Genomic DNA, 19,828 nt, shown 5'->3' with positions numbered 1-19,828 from the left:
TCTAAATGTTCTTATGATGTTTCTTTCCTGCTTCTATAGCTCAAGAATTCTAAATGTTCTTAGAATTCTTGAGCTATAGAATCAGGAAAGAAACATCATTGACCCATCCTGGGTTCAAATGAAGTTCTCAGGATCCAAGCCTTAGCCCTGTTGGCAGGAAGAACAGCACTGAAACACTATATTTGGAGGACAGAAAACAGTTTCAAAAGCCGGGCTAGGTGAAGAGACCTAGGCCTGCAGGATAAGGAGGCAGAATGTACACACTCAACAGTGAAGAGAGCTGCAAAACCACTTCATTCATTCCAGGCACAGCCAGAAATAGGGGGAAACTTGAAATATTTGTTAGACTTTCACTAGGGTCAGGCTTTTCTCAGCCTCTTCAAACAATGACTAATTAACCTTCCTCCCTCAGGTGAACTGAGCTTCAAGCTATCATTAAGTTCATGATAGTGAGCCAGTTTAGTGGGGGAGAGGGCAGGAACAGAGTAGAAACGCCATGCTCTCTGGACTTAGGGAGTGGATTTTTGACTCTCCATCTGTCAGATTTGAAGGCCCTTCTTCTACCTCTTCCAGGCCATTCTCCTTCCTTCATTCTCCACGTCATTAATGCAAATCCCTAGTCCAAGGAGAGGCAATGCCCTTTCTTTACTGTCTCCAAGCACCTGAGTTAGAACCTGGCTGTGCCCTCTTGGCTCTGGGGCCATCGGCTGCCTGAGAAGTGGGACAGAGACTGTCTTCTTGCTCTGTGATTGTGTGAAGTCGATGCTGGTGTCTGGCACACTGTAAAAGGCCTCATGACAGAATTGTTCCTTTCTTTCCTTCTAACGACCAAGATCAGCTTCATTTATCATCTATCTATGTATCTATGTATCTATCTATTTATCTATCATCAATCTACCTACCTAGCCAGCTAGGTATCTTTTTGCCAGTTCTTGGGTTGAACTCTAGGCCTGGGCACTGTCTATAGCACTCTACTACTTGAGCCACAGCATCAATTTTGGCTTTTTTTGTATATGTGCTATTGAGAAATCAAACCCAGGACTTCTTGCATGTTAGGTACTCTCACTAATCCACATTCCCAGCCCCCTCATTTTTTGTTAATGGTAGTTTTTACTTAAGCATGCTTCCATTTCATGTTTAATTTTACGTTTAATTTTCTGAATACCGGTTACTACTATGAAACCTGATCTTCTCTTTCCCTGCCTCATTTGTGGCATTGGCCTCATAAGAAAATGTAAATAAAGGCTGCTAAAAGCTTAAGTGTGCATCATATAAAGACAGAGGCCAGGAACCCTAGAAGAGAAAAGAGATGGGCCTTAAGTGAAGAGAATGATGTAGTACGCACAATGAACATATCTGAAAAATAAATCAGTAAATAAAAGCAGAAGCATTACATGTGCTCTGTTTACATTCAGGGAGGTAATTTACACACATAAATAGGTAGGGCACTGATTCATAAACATGGCCTCCTCTTTTTGAATTTTCTTTTTGGCCATCCCAGGGCTTAAGCTCAGGGTCCTATGCGTTGCTGAGCTGTTTTGCTCAAGGCTGAGGCTCTACCACCGCCACAGCTCCAGCCATCTGGTTGTTAATTGGACATAAGCACCTCCCAGGCTTTCCTGCCTCGACTGGACTGAATCTCCCACTCAGCTTGTTCTCTTAAAGCTCGAGCTCAACCCTCTGGGCCACTGCTCCACTTCTGGTTTTCTGGTGGTTTATTGGAGAAAAGAGTCTCACAGACTTTCCTGTTTGGGCTGACTTTGGATGGCGATCTCCTGAGGAGGTTTCAAGCGGCTTCTCTCAGGGATTCGCTGAGGAGCCTCTCCACACAAACCCTTAGTCTAAATCTCGGGAGGTACTAGAGAAAACAGAAACATGCAGTTGCTTCTAGTATTCTCCAGATACTTAAGGTTGGAGACACAAAACACTCATAATTATTAGATCATTTTATAGGCAAAAGGAGCAATGCAGACAGTATGAGGATCACTCCAGCTTCAGTACTCTCATCTTGAGACAGTAAAATCATTTCAGCTCAATGCTAAGGGACAGAACTGGCATGTCCTGTGGACATATGCTCCCAAATCCTGTGACACTCATTTCTCACTTTTGGCTTCAAATCTGTGACCAGAGAAGATGAGGAGAGAAAATCCTTCTCAGAGAAAGCAGCTATAAAGAATATTGGGGTAGTTTATTTATAAATTCAAACTATTGGAATGATCCTGTTAAGAAGTCAGATTGTCCAGATTAAAAAAATGAAGAAGAAAAGTAAGGCAGGTGTCAGTGTAATCCCAGCTTCTTAAGAGGCTGAGATGTAGAGAATCTTAGTTTGAACCCAGCCAGCATAGGAAAGAACATGACATTTTTATTTCTAAGAGATCCCAGAAAAACCCAGAAGTGAGCCTGTGACTCAAGGTTAATGCACTACCCTTGAGCAAAAGGAATTCAGGGACAATGTCTAGGCTCAATGTTCAACCCCTGGACCTGCCCACCCCCAATAGAGCCTATACCTCCATGTCTTTGTGTATGTATGGATGTATTCCTATAGGTAAATCTCCAGAGTAGATATGATGAATGGCACCAAGCAAGGAATTTTTTTCAATACAATGATTTCATAACACAGAGACTACTTTTATGACAATGTATGTTCCAGGGCTCCCTTCACTGTTCCCAGTGTAGCCTGAGGGTTTCTCTGCATCCCAGGCCTGCTGGAATAAGTCTCCCTCATTGTCTGTACAGGCAGACAAAAGGCCTCAGTCCTGTACAGATTTGTAATAACAACTCCATCTAGGCCAATTAGATAGGATGAGTGTGGGTGGGCTCTGAAGGCCAGGAGAAAAAGGCCTCTTTCACTACAAGCTATCTCTCTTCCCAGTGCTCTGTTTTTACAGGAAGCCTTCATTTGTGCCACCTCCCATGGCAGTCCAAGTTCCCTGCACTTATCCTGCCTTTGTGAGACTATATTTCGGTGCTCAGATACAGTGCTCAATATAATATATAATGAAATATTACATTGCAGGCGATGATAGGCCTATGATACCTCTCCTTGGTTTTCCGGAAGCTTGAGAAATCCAAGCACATGTCTGATATAACAAAGCTTCCTGTCATCTAGGTCTCGTGAAGATCATTAGGTTCTGAAACTTTGACCTCTCCTAATTGGGCCTTGGGTGGGTAGGTTTGGGGATTAAACACAGGGCCTGGTTGCTGACCATAAGTTCAGTGCAGAAGTCCAGTGCTTTACCATTTTGTGTCAGAGCTTCACTTCTGGTCTATGTGTGTGTCTGTGTGTGTATGTCCATGTGTGCACACATACAGTCATGGAGCTTGAACTCAGCACTGTACCTAATTTCTCTTGTACAAGGATAGCCTTCTATCACTTGAACCACAGAACCACTTCATACTTTTTCTAGTGATTTGGTCCTGAGTAATCAAGCCCAGGGTTTCATATATGCAAAGCACTCTACCCCTAAGGCACATTCCCAGCCTTGTATTTCAGGTTTGTTAGATTGTTTCTGTTTGTTTTTTTTTTTTATGTTGTCGGTTGTAGGAGTTGAAGTCTAGGCCTGGGTGCTGTCCCTGAGCTCTTCAGCTCAAGTCTTGTGGTCTATCACTTGAGTCACAGCTCCACTTCAGGTTTTCTGGTGGTCCATCGGAGCTAAGTGTCTCAAGGACATTCCTGCCGAGGCTAGCTTTGAACCATGATCCTTAGTTCTTTTTTTTCTCATTATTTAGAGAATACTTTATTAGTTTCTGTAATCAAACCCACATAGAAAAGACCTTACATATTTAATACAGTGCTTTTACCCCTGTACAAATGGAAAAAACTTAAGTTTAACGTTTCTAGACCAATATGGCTATTAATTTCTGTACAATGCCAACTCAACACGGTAAACTGGGATACTTTTTCCAAAGCTGACTGCACAGGTAAAGTTTCCAAAAATTCAAATTATATATATGTATATATATATATTTGTATAAAAAGACCAATAATAGCAGTATGTTATGCATCAATAGCAGCAACAGCTTTTCCAGCTTTGAACCATAATCCTTAGTTCTCATCCTCCTGAGAACCTAGGATGATAGTCATGAGCCACAAGCACCAAGCTTCCACTTAATGTTTGTTAGTGGTGAATTGGAGATAATAGTCTCATGGGACTTTTTGTGTCTGGGATAGTTTAGAACCCAGATCCTCAGATCTCAGCTTGCTGAGAAGGCAGGATGACAGACCTCAGCTATCGACCCCTAGGCCATGGAACTCTGCTGCAAAGGGATCCTTGGCTCCACATGTGGAGTGCTAGCCTTGAGCCCAAGAGGTAAGGGTCAGAATCTAGGTCCTGAGATCAAGGTTCATGACTGAGAAAAAAACAAAGCAAAACAATGGTCTGCAGGAGACAACTCACTAGTCTTCAGTAATACTTAATTTTGTCCCTTCCATGGGGTTATATCTGAGCCTCAATATTCTTATCTGTGTAAGCATCTCAGTTGTGGAGCTCTTACAAGGACCAGATGAATAAATGCACCCTGTGAAGGACACAGCACATGACACTGTTTGAAGGACTCAGCACACAGCATCATGTGAAAGACTCAGCACCCAGAACCCAATGCAGGACTCAGCACACTGTAACCTGTGAAGGACTCAGCATATAGCACCCTGTGCATTACTCAGCACAGAGCACCCTATGAAGGACTCAGCACATAGCTCTATTCCACAAGCTGTCATTAGAATCAGCATGCTTTCTTCAGTATCACCGTTCTTTGAGGAACATTTCACAAACCACACAAGTTCACATCTAATGGTTTAGTGGGGTGTTTCTTTTTAGGGGGGGATGTTACCCATGGGGCTTGAACTCAAATATAGGGATACTGTTCTAATAACATTTGCTCAAGGCTACAGCCCTACTACTTGGAACCACATTTTGAAGAGTCTCACAGACTTCCTGCCAGGGCTGGGTTTTAAAGCCCATGAGCAGCTAGAATGACTGAGGTAAGCCAGCAACGTCTGGTTTGGTGGAGCTGGGTTGCAGCGATTTACATCTGGATAAGTCAGGTTAGGTGGAAATTGTCAGCACCCGACTCCTACCTTGCTCTGTGATGAGGTATTTGAAGTTTTGACTTTCTATAGTTGCAGTTAGAACAGTCTACCTTTTTTGGCGGCAGTCCTGGGCCTTTAGTAAGGGCTTAGACACTCTCCCCAAGCATTTGTGCTCCAAGCTAGTACACAATTGATTGAAAGAAAGCAGAACTTCCGGTTTTTCTTTGTTTTTTTTTTTTTTTTAATTTAATTTTATTTTATTTGAGAACATACTGTACAGAGGGGTTACAATTACATGGGCAGGATAATGCATACATTTCTTACCAAGCATTGCAGCCTCCTCCTTTGTTTACCCTTCACCTCCCTTCCCAGCCTCCCCCTCCCTCCCACCCAATCATACCACCCCCACCGACATTGTAAAGCTGGTTTTGACATGACATTTTGTACTTCTCATTGTTGCAACAGGTCCACCTGAATCCTTAAACGACTTGTTTGTCCCCATCTCCTCCACATGTTATACTCCCTTATTTGCAATATCTAGTATAGGTATGAGTCAAGCGGAAAAAGTCAGATAATGTGATGTTAGGAAAACGAAACCTCAAATATATATTTTAATGTTTTTGTTTCTTTCATGCATGTGTTTCTAACACATTTATAAGATTATTTCTTTGTTGCTTTGTATGTCCCTCCCCCACAGTGTAACCCCCGCTTTCACTATATTTGATGCCGGTTTTTCTTTGTATGTGGTACTGAGGAATGGAAGCCAGAGCTTCCTGCTTACTAGGCGAGCACTCAACCACCCAGTCCCAGGAGTGCATGAGGTATAAATAGAGATTGCTGAATATAAATATATATATACAAAAAGAGATATGTGGTCTGGGAAGGTGACTCAGTGATAGAGCGCTTGCCTTGCAAGCATGAGGCCCTGAGTTCAATTCCTCAGTACCACATAAGCAGAAAAAAAGCTGGAAGTGGTGCTGTGGCTCAAGTGGTAGAGTGCTAGCCTTGAGCTGAAGGGCTGAGGGACAGCACCCAGGCCCAGACTTCAGGCCCACGACTGGACCCAAAAAAAAAATAAAGAGAGAGAGAGGTATGCATATTATTATATTATAGCTAATAGTACTACCAATTATTAGGTATTAAATGATGTCTCCATTTAATGATGAATCCCAGTTGAACAATTAATAAAACATTAATTATTACTCAATATACTGTTATTGTTTATCATATATGTACATACATCCATACATACAATTACATATTTTATAGAATGAGACGTCTATTTATATTAATTTATGCATCATGTGTTACTACCAATTATTAGGTTTTTAACTCTGTCTCCATTTACTTTTCATTCTGTTAATGCTTAATAATATAGTAATTAAACTTAATCCACATCCTATAATTATTTTGTCTAATATTATCCCAGAATGATTCACTAATAATTCAATCTGTTTTTCATTTATTATAATGACAATTCTTCCACCTATGACATTTTTACCTTTATGATATCCTATTACATAGCATATAGATTTGCATATGAATTATACATCCTACCTGACACCGAGCAATTTCATAGAAAAGGAAAATATGTGTCACTCTCGGCTTCTTACACCAAGATTGCATTTTTGGCAGGGCTGGGATCTAAACTCAGGGCCTAGAAGGCTCAGTTCATGAATGGGTGACTGTCAGCACAGCAGCCTCTAGCCAATTCAGCTGGCAGGCAGTTCCCAGGCCATGAGACTGAGCCCCGTATGTTGACCACATATTGCGCTTAGTGTAGTTATGCATTTTATTTGTTGTTTTATTCATTTATTTTATTGACTGGTATTACTCATAGAATATTTATTACATTTATTACATGGGACATAGATTTGCCTATGTAAGAAACTTCACACCAGACACCCAGAAGCTCACAGAAAAAGAAAACATGTGTCACCAGTGCTTCTTACTCCACGATTCAATTTTTGTGAGTGCTGGCATCTGAACTCAAAGCCTACAAGGCCCAATTCATGAATGGGTAAGTGTCAGCACGGCCAGCCTGGGCCATATGGAGCCGACAAGCAGTTCCCAGCACCTGAGATCCAGCCCCAGGGATTGACAAAATAAGATAGATTGACATGTGGATGGTAGTACACAAATAAATATAGATCTTTATAGAGTGGCAGAGATGTTTATATATTCTTCAGTTAAATAGACTACATTTTTAACAATTCTTGGGTATTTATTATGCCTCCATGTAATTAATATTATTGTGTTCATCCTTAATGAATTATTAATTTAATTAACCACTATCACAAAACTATTGCGTCCATGTAATTAATAATATTCTTTAATGTGTCAAAATATTCCTTAAAATCCATCAGCCTCCTAAAATCACTAATTTTATAGTAGTATCATTCAGGAACAATTAATTTAATCTTGATATTCATAATCTTCCATCAGTATTCCTATGAATAGGAATGAGACCCTTAAGATCTCCCACCATTGGTAGGGGTCGGGACCGGGTCTCAACCACAGGGCCTATGTTGCAGTGTTGACCTATGGCTTGCCTGGTAGCCCACCAGCCTTCAGCAATGTCAGGTTACAAAATTTTCAGCAATGTCATTCAGACCTAAGATGGTTACCTTGCAAAAAAAAAACAAATGTAAAACAGACAGCCATCTGCAAGTTGCCAGATTTTTATCTGTGTCATTTTATTTATATTTTTCCTGTAAATCTTTGGGGCCCAGGAACCCAGGTTCGGTTGTGGGTCCAGTGGTTGCACCCCAGTCTAGAGCGATTAAAGATGAGGCAGAGTTGCCACAACCTGAGTTCAAGCCCTGTGCTTGACAAACTAAAAATATATAAATAAATTCATTAAAAATATTTTAAAAAATTATGAGGCTCCTTGGCTTGGAATTCACGCCATTTTTTCTGGCAGGCCTGGGATTTGAATTCAGAGTCTGGTTAAATCTGCAGCATTGTCGGGGAAGGGGAAGCTCACCGTGCTGGAAGACAAGAAATTCAGGCCTGTTGCCAGGGCCTGAATTCAAGTCTTAGCACTCAAAAAATAATATTCATATACATTTTAAGTACATGATTTATATTTGCATACACATGTTTACTTATCTTGCAGTTAGTGTAGTTATTCATTTTATTTTATTTTTATGTATTTTTTATGTATTTTAGTGAGTATGATTACACATATAACATTTTTTACATCCTATTACATAGGACATAAATTTGCCTATGTATTATACATCATTCCTGAGACCCAGGAATTTTGACACCCATAAAGAAAACAAGTGGGACAATTGGCTTCTTCCACCAGGATTAAGTTTTTGGCAGTTCTGTGATTTGAACTCCGGCCCTAGAAGGCCAACTTCATGAATGGCTCAATGTTAGCACACCAATCTGACGCAAATGAAGTTGTCGGGCAAATTTGAGGACCTGAGATCAAGCCCTAGGAGTGACCAATATATAAAAAGATAGATATATAGAATGAAGTGGGTGTGTATTAACATATGAATATGGATCTATAAATAATGTATACAGAGACAGACATTTATGTAGATTCTAGTGTATAACTCTTTATATAAAGTGATGTCTATATCTTATTTTTATATATTCTATTACTACAAATTATATATTCTATTACTACCAATTATTTGGTCTAAAATTATGCCTCCGTTAATTAATCACTGTAGAAGACTTAATAATTATTATTAATTAAATTAATCGATGACATATATTTATGCGTACAATATTATATTAGAAAGTCTAGCTAAATAGTAATTCAATTTGTACATGCCAAACATACTATTAATGTTCCTATTGATAGGAACGAGATTCCTAGGATCTTCAGCTGTGTGTAGGTGGCAGTCCGAGGATCAGACTCACGGCCTAGGTATCTGGGTTGGGCTCAGGCTTCACCAACAATCTGTGAGCCTTTGGCCATGCAAGGTCACATACAATTTTCAAGCCGAGATATTGAGACCCATGGTGGTCACAGTGCAAAGGAAACAAAGGTAAAACGGTTGTGTAAAATTTTCTGGATTTTTCCTCCTCCATTTTTGTTGGTTTGATGTATTTTTGCCAGTGCTGGGAGTTGAACTGGGGTCCTAGGATGACTGGATCATCTGTGGGTGTAAATGCGGTAAACAGGCCTAGGGTAATCATGGGTTAAGACACAATTTGGTGCTTCCTTGTGAAAAAGAAACTCAGGGATAGTGCCTAGGGTCACAGTTCAAGCCTCAGGACCTGCTTCAAAAATAGAGCCAGTAACTCCATGTGTCTGTGTATGTATGCATGTATTTCTAGCAGTGAACATCTAGAGTTGCTATGAAGAAAGGTATGAATGGAATGATTTCATAGCTTTCAAGACAGTGCATGATCCAGGGCTCCCCTCACTGTTCCCAGTGTACCCTGAGGGCTTCTGTGCACCCCAGACTGCTGGAGGAAGTCTGCCTCAATGTTGGAACAGGCAGACAAAAGGCCTCCCTCTTGAACATCTGTGTAACAAACAATTTATCCGTAGCAATTAGTGAGGATGAGCAAAGAGTGAGGATGAGGGCAGACTCTGAAGGCCAGGAGGAAAAGGCCTCTTTGTACACCAAGCTATCTCTCCTCCCAGTGCTCTGTTTTGACAGGAAGCCTTCATTTGTGCTGCCTTTCGGGGCAGTCCAAGTTTCCTGCACTCACCCTGTCTTTGTTAGACTATTTTCCAGTGTTGAAAAAACTACTACAATTAATTCAAGGGTCCTTCTGGCAGAAAACAAGTGAGCTGAACCTAATGAAAAGATTCCAAATTGGAAAAGGTGCCTCCCTAGTTTTCCGGATGCTTGCTAAATCTAAGCACTTGTGCAAAATCACAATGCTTCCTGTCATCTAGTGCTGGTGAAACTCATCAGGTTTTGAAACCTTTGCCCTCTCCTAGTTGGGCTCTGGGTGTTTATATTTTGGGGTTTAACACAGGGCCAGGGTGCTGACCAAGAGCTCAGAGCAGAAGCTCTTTCCTTTACCATTTAGTGTCACAGCTTCACTTATGGTATCTGTGTGTGTGTGTGTGTGTGTGTGTGTGTGTGTGTGTGTAGGTGTGTGTCTGTGTGCGTCTGTGCGTGTGTGTGCAAACACCAGTCCTGGAGCTTGAACTCAGTACCTCAGCTCTGTACCTGAGTTTCTCCTGTACAAGGATAGTGCATTACCACTTGAGCCACAAAACCACTTCAGGCTTTCTTTTTCTAGGGATGTAGTACTGAGGATTCAAACCCAGGGTTTCATACATGCAAAGCACTCTACCCCTAAGACACATTTCCAGCACTCCACTTCAGGTTTCTTTCTTTCTCTTCTTGTAGTTGGAGGAGTTGATGTCTGGGACTGGGTGCTCAAGTCTAGCACTCTACCACTTGAGCTACAGCGCCCCTTCAGGCTTTCTGGTGGTTCACTGGAGATAAGCATCTCAAGGAATCTCCTGCCCAGGCTGGCTTTGGATTGTGATCCTCAGCTCTCAGGATCCTGAGTAGCTAGGATGACAGGCATGAATCACCAGTACCCAGCTTCCACTTCAAGTTTCTAAGTGGTGAATAGGAGATAATATTCTCATGGGACCTTTTGTGTCTGGGATAGTTTGGAATCCAGATCATCAGCTTCTTGAGAAGGCAGGAGGACAGACCTCAGCTAAAGACACACTTTGCTCCAAGGGGGTCCTTAGCTATGAGGTAGAGCACTAGCCATGAGCCCAAGAGGAAAGTCAGTGCCTAGGCTCTAAGTTGAATGTTCATGATGGAGAAAACTAAACCAAAACAAATTATTTCTTCCTTTATTTAAGTATCATGGTTAAATACATAATAAAGTATTAATTGAAAATTAGTCAATGTACTATGATTATTGTGTATAATTTTAATATAATCATACACTAAATACTAATGTAATTGTTACTTTTACAACATTCCATTCATATGGATGTCTAACAGAATATGTTTCTTAGGATCTCCTGCCATTTGTAGATAGCAGTACGGGATCCCAACCCTGGAGCTAGGTTCCTGGTTCAGGCTGTGGCTTCACTGATAGCCTACCAAACTTCAACAATGCGAGGCCATGTACAGTTTTCGGGTCCTGTCATTTAGACACAGGATGGTCACAATGCAAAGGAAAAAAAAATGTAAAACTGCCTTCCGGAACTTCCCAGTTTTATACTTCTCCTTTTTTCCCCATGATTTTTTTTTTTTTTTTGTCTGTTGTGGGGCCAGAAGTCTGGGTCTGGGTGCTGTACCTCAAATCTTCAGCTCAAGGCTATCGTTCTACCATTTGAGTCATAGCACCACTTCCAGCTTGTTTCTGCTTATGTGGTGCTGAGGAATCGAACCCAGGGCCTTATGCATGCAAGGCAAGCACTCTACTATTGAGCCACCTTCCCAGCCCTTCACCTTTTTTTTCTTTTTGCCAGTCCCGAGATTTAAACTTGGGTCCTGAGATCTCAGGATGGGCTGTGGGTCCAGAGGTTGCACCCCAGCCTAGGATAATCAAAGCTGAGGAAGAGTTGATACAAGCTGAGTTCATGTCCCAAGCCTGGCCATTGAAAAATGAGGCCCTGGGTTCTGGCAGGCCTGGGATTTGAACTCAGGGTCTAGATAACTCTGTGGCACTGTGGGGGAGAGGAAACTCACCATCATTGAAAACAAGAAATTCAGACCAATTTCCAGGGCCAAATTCAAGCCACGGCACTGGAAAAAATAATATTCATGTATGAGATCTTTTACATACATGTGTTTACTCCATATTACATTTATTACCCTTATTTATTTATTCTTTATTTTATTATTATTACATATATAATATTTATTTCATTTATTACATCATATCACATGGATATATTTGCACGTGGATTTTACATCATCCTTAGACCCAGGACTTTTACAGAGAAGGAAAAATATATGTCAGATGTGGCTTCTTACTCCACCTATAAACTTTTGGCCATTCTGGGATATGAACTCACAGCCCACAATGCCCAATTCATGAAAGTGTCAGTTGTAGACAAAGCCTTTGGCAAATTGAGCTGCCAGCCAGTTCTGAGGACGTGTGATCAAGCCATAGTAGTGGCCTTGATATAGATTTAAATATAGATATAGATAGATAGATAGATAGATAGATAGATGTGTAGTTTTCTCTCTCTATATATATATGAGAGAGAGAGACAATATGAGGATATTGAATAATATATATTGTGAATTATTAGTTATTAAATTAAGCCTCCATTTAATGAAGTATCATGGTTGAATACTTATTAAAGCATTAATGTAAAAGTATTCAGTATTCTTTAATTAGGAGAATCATACCATGGTGCTAGAATGAAAGACATAATCCAATACTTTTTGTGTGGCATTCTTTAAGAGAATCATGAAAAACTGTGGATTTAATTGTTACTTTTATAACATTCCATTAAGCACTCCCATGAATAGGAATTATTTTCTCAAGATCTCCCTCTATTTGTAGGTGTCAGTCCTGGCATTTGAACTCCAGGCCTGGGTAATTTACTTTGAAATGCAAACCATTAGTATGACACTGTGAAGATTTCAGATTGTCATGATAAAACAAAGAACAACAAGAATAAAAGAAAGCCAGGTCTCAGAGGCTCATACTTGTAATCATAGCTCCTCAGGAGGCTGAGAGTTAGAGAATGGCAGCTTGAATTCAGTCGGGACAGGAAAGATCAGGACACTCTCATTTCTAAGGGATCACAGGAATATAAAAACCCATGAGTGGGACTGAAACACAAGGGCAGAGCACCACCCTTGAACAAAAGGAGCTCTGGGAGAGTGCCTAGGCTCATAGTACAAGCCCTGGACCTGCCAAAAAAGAAAAAGCCAGTAAATCCATGTCTCCCCATGTATGTATGCATGTATTTGTATTGGTGAAGATCCAGAGTCGCTATGTTGAAAGGCACCCAGCTAGGAAATTTGCTTTGAATAGAATGATTTCATAGCACAGAGAGTGTTTTCAAGACATGCCTGTTCTGGGGCTCCCCTCACTGTTCCCAGTGTTGCCTGAGGGTTTCTGTGCACTCCAGGCTATTGGAGGAAGTCTGCCTAATGGTCTGGACAGACAGACAAAAAGGACTCATTCCTATACAGCTGTGTAACAAACAACTCCATCTGAGCCAATTAGTGAGGATGAGTGTAGGCAGAATTTGAAGGCCAGGAGAAAAAGGCTTCTTTGTACTCTAAGCTATCTCTCTCCCCAGGAAGCTTTCATTTGTGCCAACTCCTGTGGCAGGCCAAGTTCCCTGCACTTATCCTGTCTTTGTTAGATTATGTTCCAGTATTGAAATAACCTGCTACAATTAATTCATGGGTCCTTCTGGCAGTCAATAAGGGAGCTGAACCTAATGAAAAGATTCCTAATTGGCAATGGTGCCTCCCTAGGTTTCCAGAAGCTTGCTAATATAAGCATTTGTGCAAAATCCCAAAGTTTCCTGTCATCTAGGGCTGGTGAAGTGCATCAAATTGTGAAACCTTTGACCTATCCTAGTTGAGTCCTGGATGGCTAGGTTTAGGGGTTGAACACAGGGCTAGGGTGCTGACCATGAGCTCAGAAGAGAAGCTCAGTGCTTTACCACCATTTGGTGTCACAGCTTCACTTCTGGTATCTGTGTGTGTGTGTGTGTGTGTGTGTGTGTGTGTGTGCACGCACGCATACACTTGTCCTGGAACTTGACCTCAGGACCTGAGCATGGTTCCTGAGTTTCTCATGTACAAAGATAGAAGTCTACCACTTGAGCCACAGGGCCACTTCAGGCTTTTTTCTAGTGATGTGGTAGTGAGGATTCAAATTCAGGGATTCATACATGCAAAGCAGTCTAACCCCTCCTCTTTAGGTTTCTTTCTTTCTTTTCTTTTCTTGTAAGTTGGAAGAGTTGAAGTCTAGGCCTGGGTGCTATCTATCCTAGAGCTCTTCAGCTAAAACCAAGCACTCTACCACTTAAGCTACAGCACCCCTTCAGGTTTTTGGTGGGTCACTGGAGAGAATTGTCCATCTCAAGGAATTTCCTGACCAGGCTGGCTTTGGACCATGATCCTCAGCTCTCAGGCTCCTGAGTAGTTAGGATGACAGGCGTTAGTCACTGGTGCCTCGCTTCCATTTCAAGTTTCTAAGTGGTGAATAGGAGATAATAGTCTCATGGTAACTTTTGTGTCTGGGATAGTTTGGAACCCAGATCCTTACATCTCAGTTTCTTGAGTAGGCAGGGTGACAGACCTCAACTACAGACATCTAGATCATAACTCTGTTGCAAGGAGCCACGGGGAATGCACTGAAAATTTGGGGGTACTGTTCTAAGATCTCTTGCTCAAGGCTAGATCTCTACTACTGTGAACCAAACTCAGAGTTTCACAGATCAGCCCACGAGTATCTTGGATGACAGTGGTGAGTGAACCAGCAGCTTCTGGTTCCGTGGAGCTGGGTTGCCGTGGTTTATTTCTGGCTAAGTCAGGTAGTATGGCAGCTGCAAGCACCAAACTCCATGCTTGTTCTGTGATGAGGTATTTGCAGTACTATACTTATATTGTTGCAGTCAGAACATTCTAGTTTTTTTTTTTTGGTGCCAATCCTGGGTCTTGAGAAAGGGTCTAGACACAGTCCTGAAGCTTTTATGCTCAAAGCGAGTGCTCGACTGCTTAAGCAACAGCACGACTTCTAGATTTTTCTGTGCACAAGGTAGTGAGGAATCGAACCCAGGGCTTTGTACGTAGTAGGTGAGCAATCTACAAATGAGCCCCATGACTGACAAGTGTATGAACACATAAATATGTAAATTGAATATGTAAATATGAATATGTAAATATGAATACATAAACATGTAGATTGGTAGATAGATAAATAGATGCATATGTATAAAACAAGAGAAAGATATCTTTATACTAGGAAATTGCATATAAATTTTACTACCGATTATTGCTATTTAAATTATTCCTTCCTTTTTTAAGTAACATGATTGAATAACTAATAAAGTATTAATTGAAAATTAGTCAATGTAGTGTAATTGTTGTGTATAATTTTATATAATCAAAAATTTAATTGTTACTTTTTTCTTTTATTTTAAATTGTGAAAATACTGTACAGAGGGTTTACAATTACATGGGCAAGATAATGGGTACATTTCTTATCAAGCATCATAGCCTCTTTTTTTGTTTCCCCCTCTATCCTTTCCCATTCTCTCTCCTCCTCCCATCCCCCCACACAATCATCCCCCAATGTCCCCCACCCCCACCACAGTTGTAAAGATCGTATTTTGACATAACGACTTATACATCTCATTGTTGCAATGGGTCCACCTGTATCCCTATTTAAATGATTTGATTTTTCCCTTCCCCTCCACAAAATACACCGACAACAAATACAGTGAAAGCAGGGGTTATACCATGGGGGAGCAACAAAGAAATAATCTTATAAATGTGTTAGAAACAATTGCATGAAAGAAAAAAAAAACATGTGAATACATATCTTAGGGTTCATTTCCCTAACATCAACTTATCTGACCTTTTCTGCTTGACTCAGACATATGCTAGTTATTGCAAATAAGGGAAACGATGGGACCTATGCTTCTTTGGGCATGGATTACTTCACTTAATATAATTTTTCCAAGGCTTTCCATTTCCTAACAAATGGGGCAATATCATTCTTTCTGATAGAGGTATAGAATTCCATTGTGTATATATACCACATTTTCTTGATCCATTCATCTACTAAGGGGGATCTGGGCTGGTTCCATATTTTAGCTATGGTAAATAATGCTGCAATAAACATAGTCATGCAGGTAGCTTTCGTGTGCTCTTGTTTGTGAAAATTTGGGTAAATGCCCAAAAGTGGGATGGCTGGGTAATAGGGAGGCTCTATGTGGAGTCTTTTGAGGAAACTCCATACTGTTTTCCAAAGTGGTTAAACAAGTTTACACTCCCACCAACAATGCAGTAAGGTTCCCTTCTGTACACATACCCTCCAGCACCTGTTGTTATTATAGTTCGTGATTATAGCCTTTCTAACTGGGGTGAGGTGGTATCTCAATGTTGTTTCGATTTGCATTTCTTTAATGGCTAGGGAGGTTGAGCATTTCTTCATGTGTCTAGATTTATTTTAGGAGGATTTAATTTTTTGAGTTCCAGGTATATTTTAGATATGAGACCCTTGTCCATTGTATGGCTACTGAAGATTTTCTCCCAATCCGTGGACAAAAAAGTCCAGTACAGAAAAAGGGCACGTATAAATACATACACATATGGCAAATGTATTGATGTGAATATACATAGAGAGAGGAGAGAGGCGCATAGTCCCAGGACCCAGGCCCTGGTGTCATGCACATTAGGGGGGATCCAGCAGCGGAGTGGAGTTCAAAGAAGTGGTAGTATGGAACAACATTTGAACCTGCTCAGGCCTGCTACCCAAACTGTTACTCAGGAACCTGACATGGAGCGGATGGCGGTTTGAATCCAGTCGGGCTTCAAAGTCCCTGTTCCATGAACCTTGCAAGTTTATCTTGTTTTCTAATTTTCTGACAGAACTGCAGGGAGGCTCCAACACTTGGTTTGCCAGGCCTTTGGCAAGACCAACCCCGGACTCCCCGCATTAGGTCACAACCACCCCTGCTCCCTGCATTAGGTCACGACCCTCTTTGGGGCTTGACCCTTGGGCGAGACCTGCACCACCCCTCCATTAGATGGCCAGTACGGGCACCTTGGGTGGGACTAACACAGGAGCTCCACCCCTCTGTTTGCCAGCAGGCATAGGTGCTTTGGATGACACCTGCATCGGGGCCCCGCCCTTTGACTCAGCCACCAGTACTGGCAACCTTGAGAGATGGCCGGTGGGCTCCACCCATTAATTAGTTGATGGTGGTGGTGCCTTGGGCGACATCAGCACTGGGGCTCTGCCCCTCAGACTGCCCACCAGCAGCGGCCCTTTTGACAACATCCACACCTTGGCTCTGCCCATTCGTTCACACTCCTGCACTGCCCAGTAAGCGAGACCTGCACAAAGGTTCCACCCCTTAGTTCGCCCACCAGCACCAGCACCAGCGCTTTCAAGGAGGTTCACACCTGGAATCTGCCCATTCGGCTGCCTAGGGCGGGACCAGCATTAGGGATCTGCCCCTTATGTAGCCCGCTGGCACTGGGGCTCTGTTCCTAATATTGCCTGCCTGCACCCCCTGCCTGGGGCAGGACCTGCACCGGGGCTCTGTCCCTCAATTCACTCACAAGCAGAGGTGTCTTAGGAGGGACTGGCAACTACACCTGGGCTCCACCCCGTAGTTCAGCCTCCAGAATCCCCTGCCTTGGAGGAGACAGCATGGGCCTCCACCCCTTGGCTGGCACCTGCTGGCACTTGGGCTCCACCTATCCATTCTTGCCTGCAGGCACCAGCATCATTTGACAAGACCACCCCAAGGCTCCACCTCCTAGCTTGCCTGCCAGCAGAGGTGCTTGGGGTGGTTTCTGCCATGGGACTCTCTGGCAGGAGTGCCTTGGGCAGCATCTGAACTAGGGCCCCATCCCATCGGTTTGCCCACCAGTACCCACACCTTGGGCAGGAATCACCCTTTAGGTCTCCTGCCATCCCTTAGATTCAGGGCAGAACAGATGCAGGTGCCTGACTGAGCCCACCCACTTCCTCCTGCTCCCACCTGCATCACAGGACAGACTTGTGCCAGGCCCTGCCCTTTCAGGCTTGCTGACATCTGTTTCCTGAGCCTGGTCCCACCCCATTTTTCCTGCTGCTGCTCGTATCCCGGATCCCAGGTCAGACCCACAAACCAGTGCCTTGTTCCCAGTAGGCCTTTTGCAACCCCGGTACCCCAGGCAAGACCTCCAGGCTGAGGACCCAGCAACTCTTCCTCCTCCCCGTGTTAGCCCATGAGAGTGGGAAAGCTCCAGAAGTCATTTCCTGGAAATCAGGGGATGGCCCTGTACCACAGGAAATCATGTTGGGAACAGGCTGGGAAGCTGGAAGGTAAGACATGGGTGATCCAAGGTGCTATTGTCCTGCATGGCCTCTGAATCCCGTGGGCTTTCCTACCCAGACCCAGTGAGAACTGGTGCAGAGCCCTTGACAGAGGAATGAGGAGCTGAGCCAGCCAAGTGTGCTTTTGCACCCTTGGGGAGCGGGGCCCTCAGTAGAGATTTGTGGGTTGGGAGTAGAAGGGGGAATGGGGGCCTGCACCTGGGAACTTTGCCCCAGGAAAGGCTGCTTTGGAAGGAGCAGGCCCGGAAGGGAAGAGGTTGGAGCAAGCTCCAGGACTGGGAACTGACTCTTCATGGCCCATGGAGAATTTGCCATTCTGAGAGGGCCAGGCTGCCCAGGAGGGTTGGCATAAGTGGAAGGGGCATGAAACTTAGGACAGGGGCAGGCCAGGAATGGAGGAGGTGGGGCCGATAGGGGAAATGGAGGATCAAGGAGGGAGCAGATGGGGAGGGAGTCTTGGTGTTGTGGCTGCTGGTCCCCTATGCCCCTATGGTTAGGAGAAGCAGGAGAGGGATTGGAGGGGCAGGAGAGGCAAGAGCAGTCAGTGAGAAAGGGCTGGCCAAGCGGGGAAGAGGAAGGCAGGAGTTCTGGGCTTTCTCAATGAGAACCAACCTGGGCTGCCAGGGAGGGGCAGCAAATGGAGAGCAGACCAACCCAGCAGTGTGAAAGGGGGAACTCGGGGCTGCTGCCATCTGCCTGGGGGGGGGGGTAGGCCTCCAGCAGGCTTTGCTACAGCACATCCGACCATACCAGTGGGGCCACGGGGCACCAGCACCATCAGTGGGTGAGGCCTACTTCCTCCCAGCATAACATCCTGGGAAGGGGGAATGTAGGAGATAGGAAACGCTGCCCTCAACCTGTGGGTCCCTTCTGGCTCCTGAGGCCTCTCTAATTCAGACCCACTGTGGTTGACATGACCCAGCTCTGTGTGTGGCTGTGGCTGTGTGTGAGGTCATTTCCCAGGGAAATGGGGGAGCCTGCGGGATGGAACTCAAGACACATCTGGGAGCAGTGGAGGGGGGAGCCTCCCACGAGGCAGCCCAGCTTCTGGATTTCCCACACAGATCAGACTTGGTTGCATAGGGCTTGGCAGCCAAGAGGGAGCCAAGAAGGACCTGGGGATGAGTGTGGGGGGGAATCAGCTGGTGACCTCCCCAGGTGGGGTGAGGAAAGGCATCTCCAGAGGAAAGGGTTTGGGGGAGGCTGCATGCACCTGCAGAGACCACAGCAGAAACAGGCCAGGAAGGAAGAGGGAGAAACGTGAGCCAGGTGCTTGGGCCTACCCCTGCTCCACCAGGGAGTCCATCTCTCCTAGTGAGCTGTCTCCCTGGAGTGGAGGGAGGAGTGGGATTGCGCCTTTGGCTCCCTAGGTGGGGGAGGGGGCAAGGGCATGTCCCACAAGCCTTATCCAGCCATGGAGAGGTCCTTCCTGCACGGGGAAGGTGGAGAGGGAGAGCACAGTGCAGAATCAAGCCCAGGAAGGAGCAATGGAGGATGCATGGTGTACAGGGAGCACCCTTTGGCTCAGCAGTGGGTGGAGCAGGGAAGAGCTGGCGGGGGGTGGGGGGCGAGGGGGAGAGTTGTGAAAAACCCCATCTGGTGCTGGGCACAGAAGTGCGGGAAGGCTCCAGTGAGCCTCTTGTCCTAGGGGCAGGCACACTTATGGCCTGGACTGCTGGACATGCAGGAACTGGGGCCTGGAGAAACAGGAAAGGGGGGAGCAGTTAGCATCCAGGCTCCGGGGCATGGGACAGGGGGTGGGAATGGCTGGAGAGCATGAGGCCCATGGCGGCCATGGGAACAGAAGGC

Source organism: Dipodomys spectabilis, unplaced genomic scaffold (assembly GCF_019054845.1).
Source record: "Dipodomys spectabilis isolate Male_0828 unplaced genomic scaffold, ASM1905484v1 ptg000267l, whole genome shotgun sequence".
Classification (NCBI taxonomy): domain Eukaryota; kingdom Metazoa; phylum Chordata; class Mammalia; order Rodentia; family Heteromyidae; genus Dipodomys; species Dipodomys spectabilis.
This window is presented reverse-complemented; position numbering follows the sequence as displayed.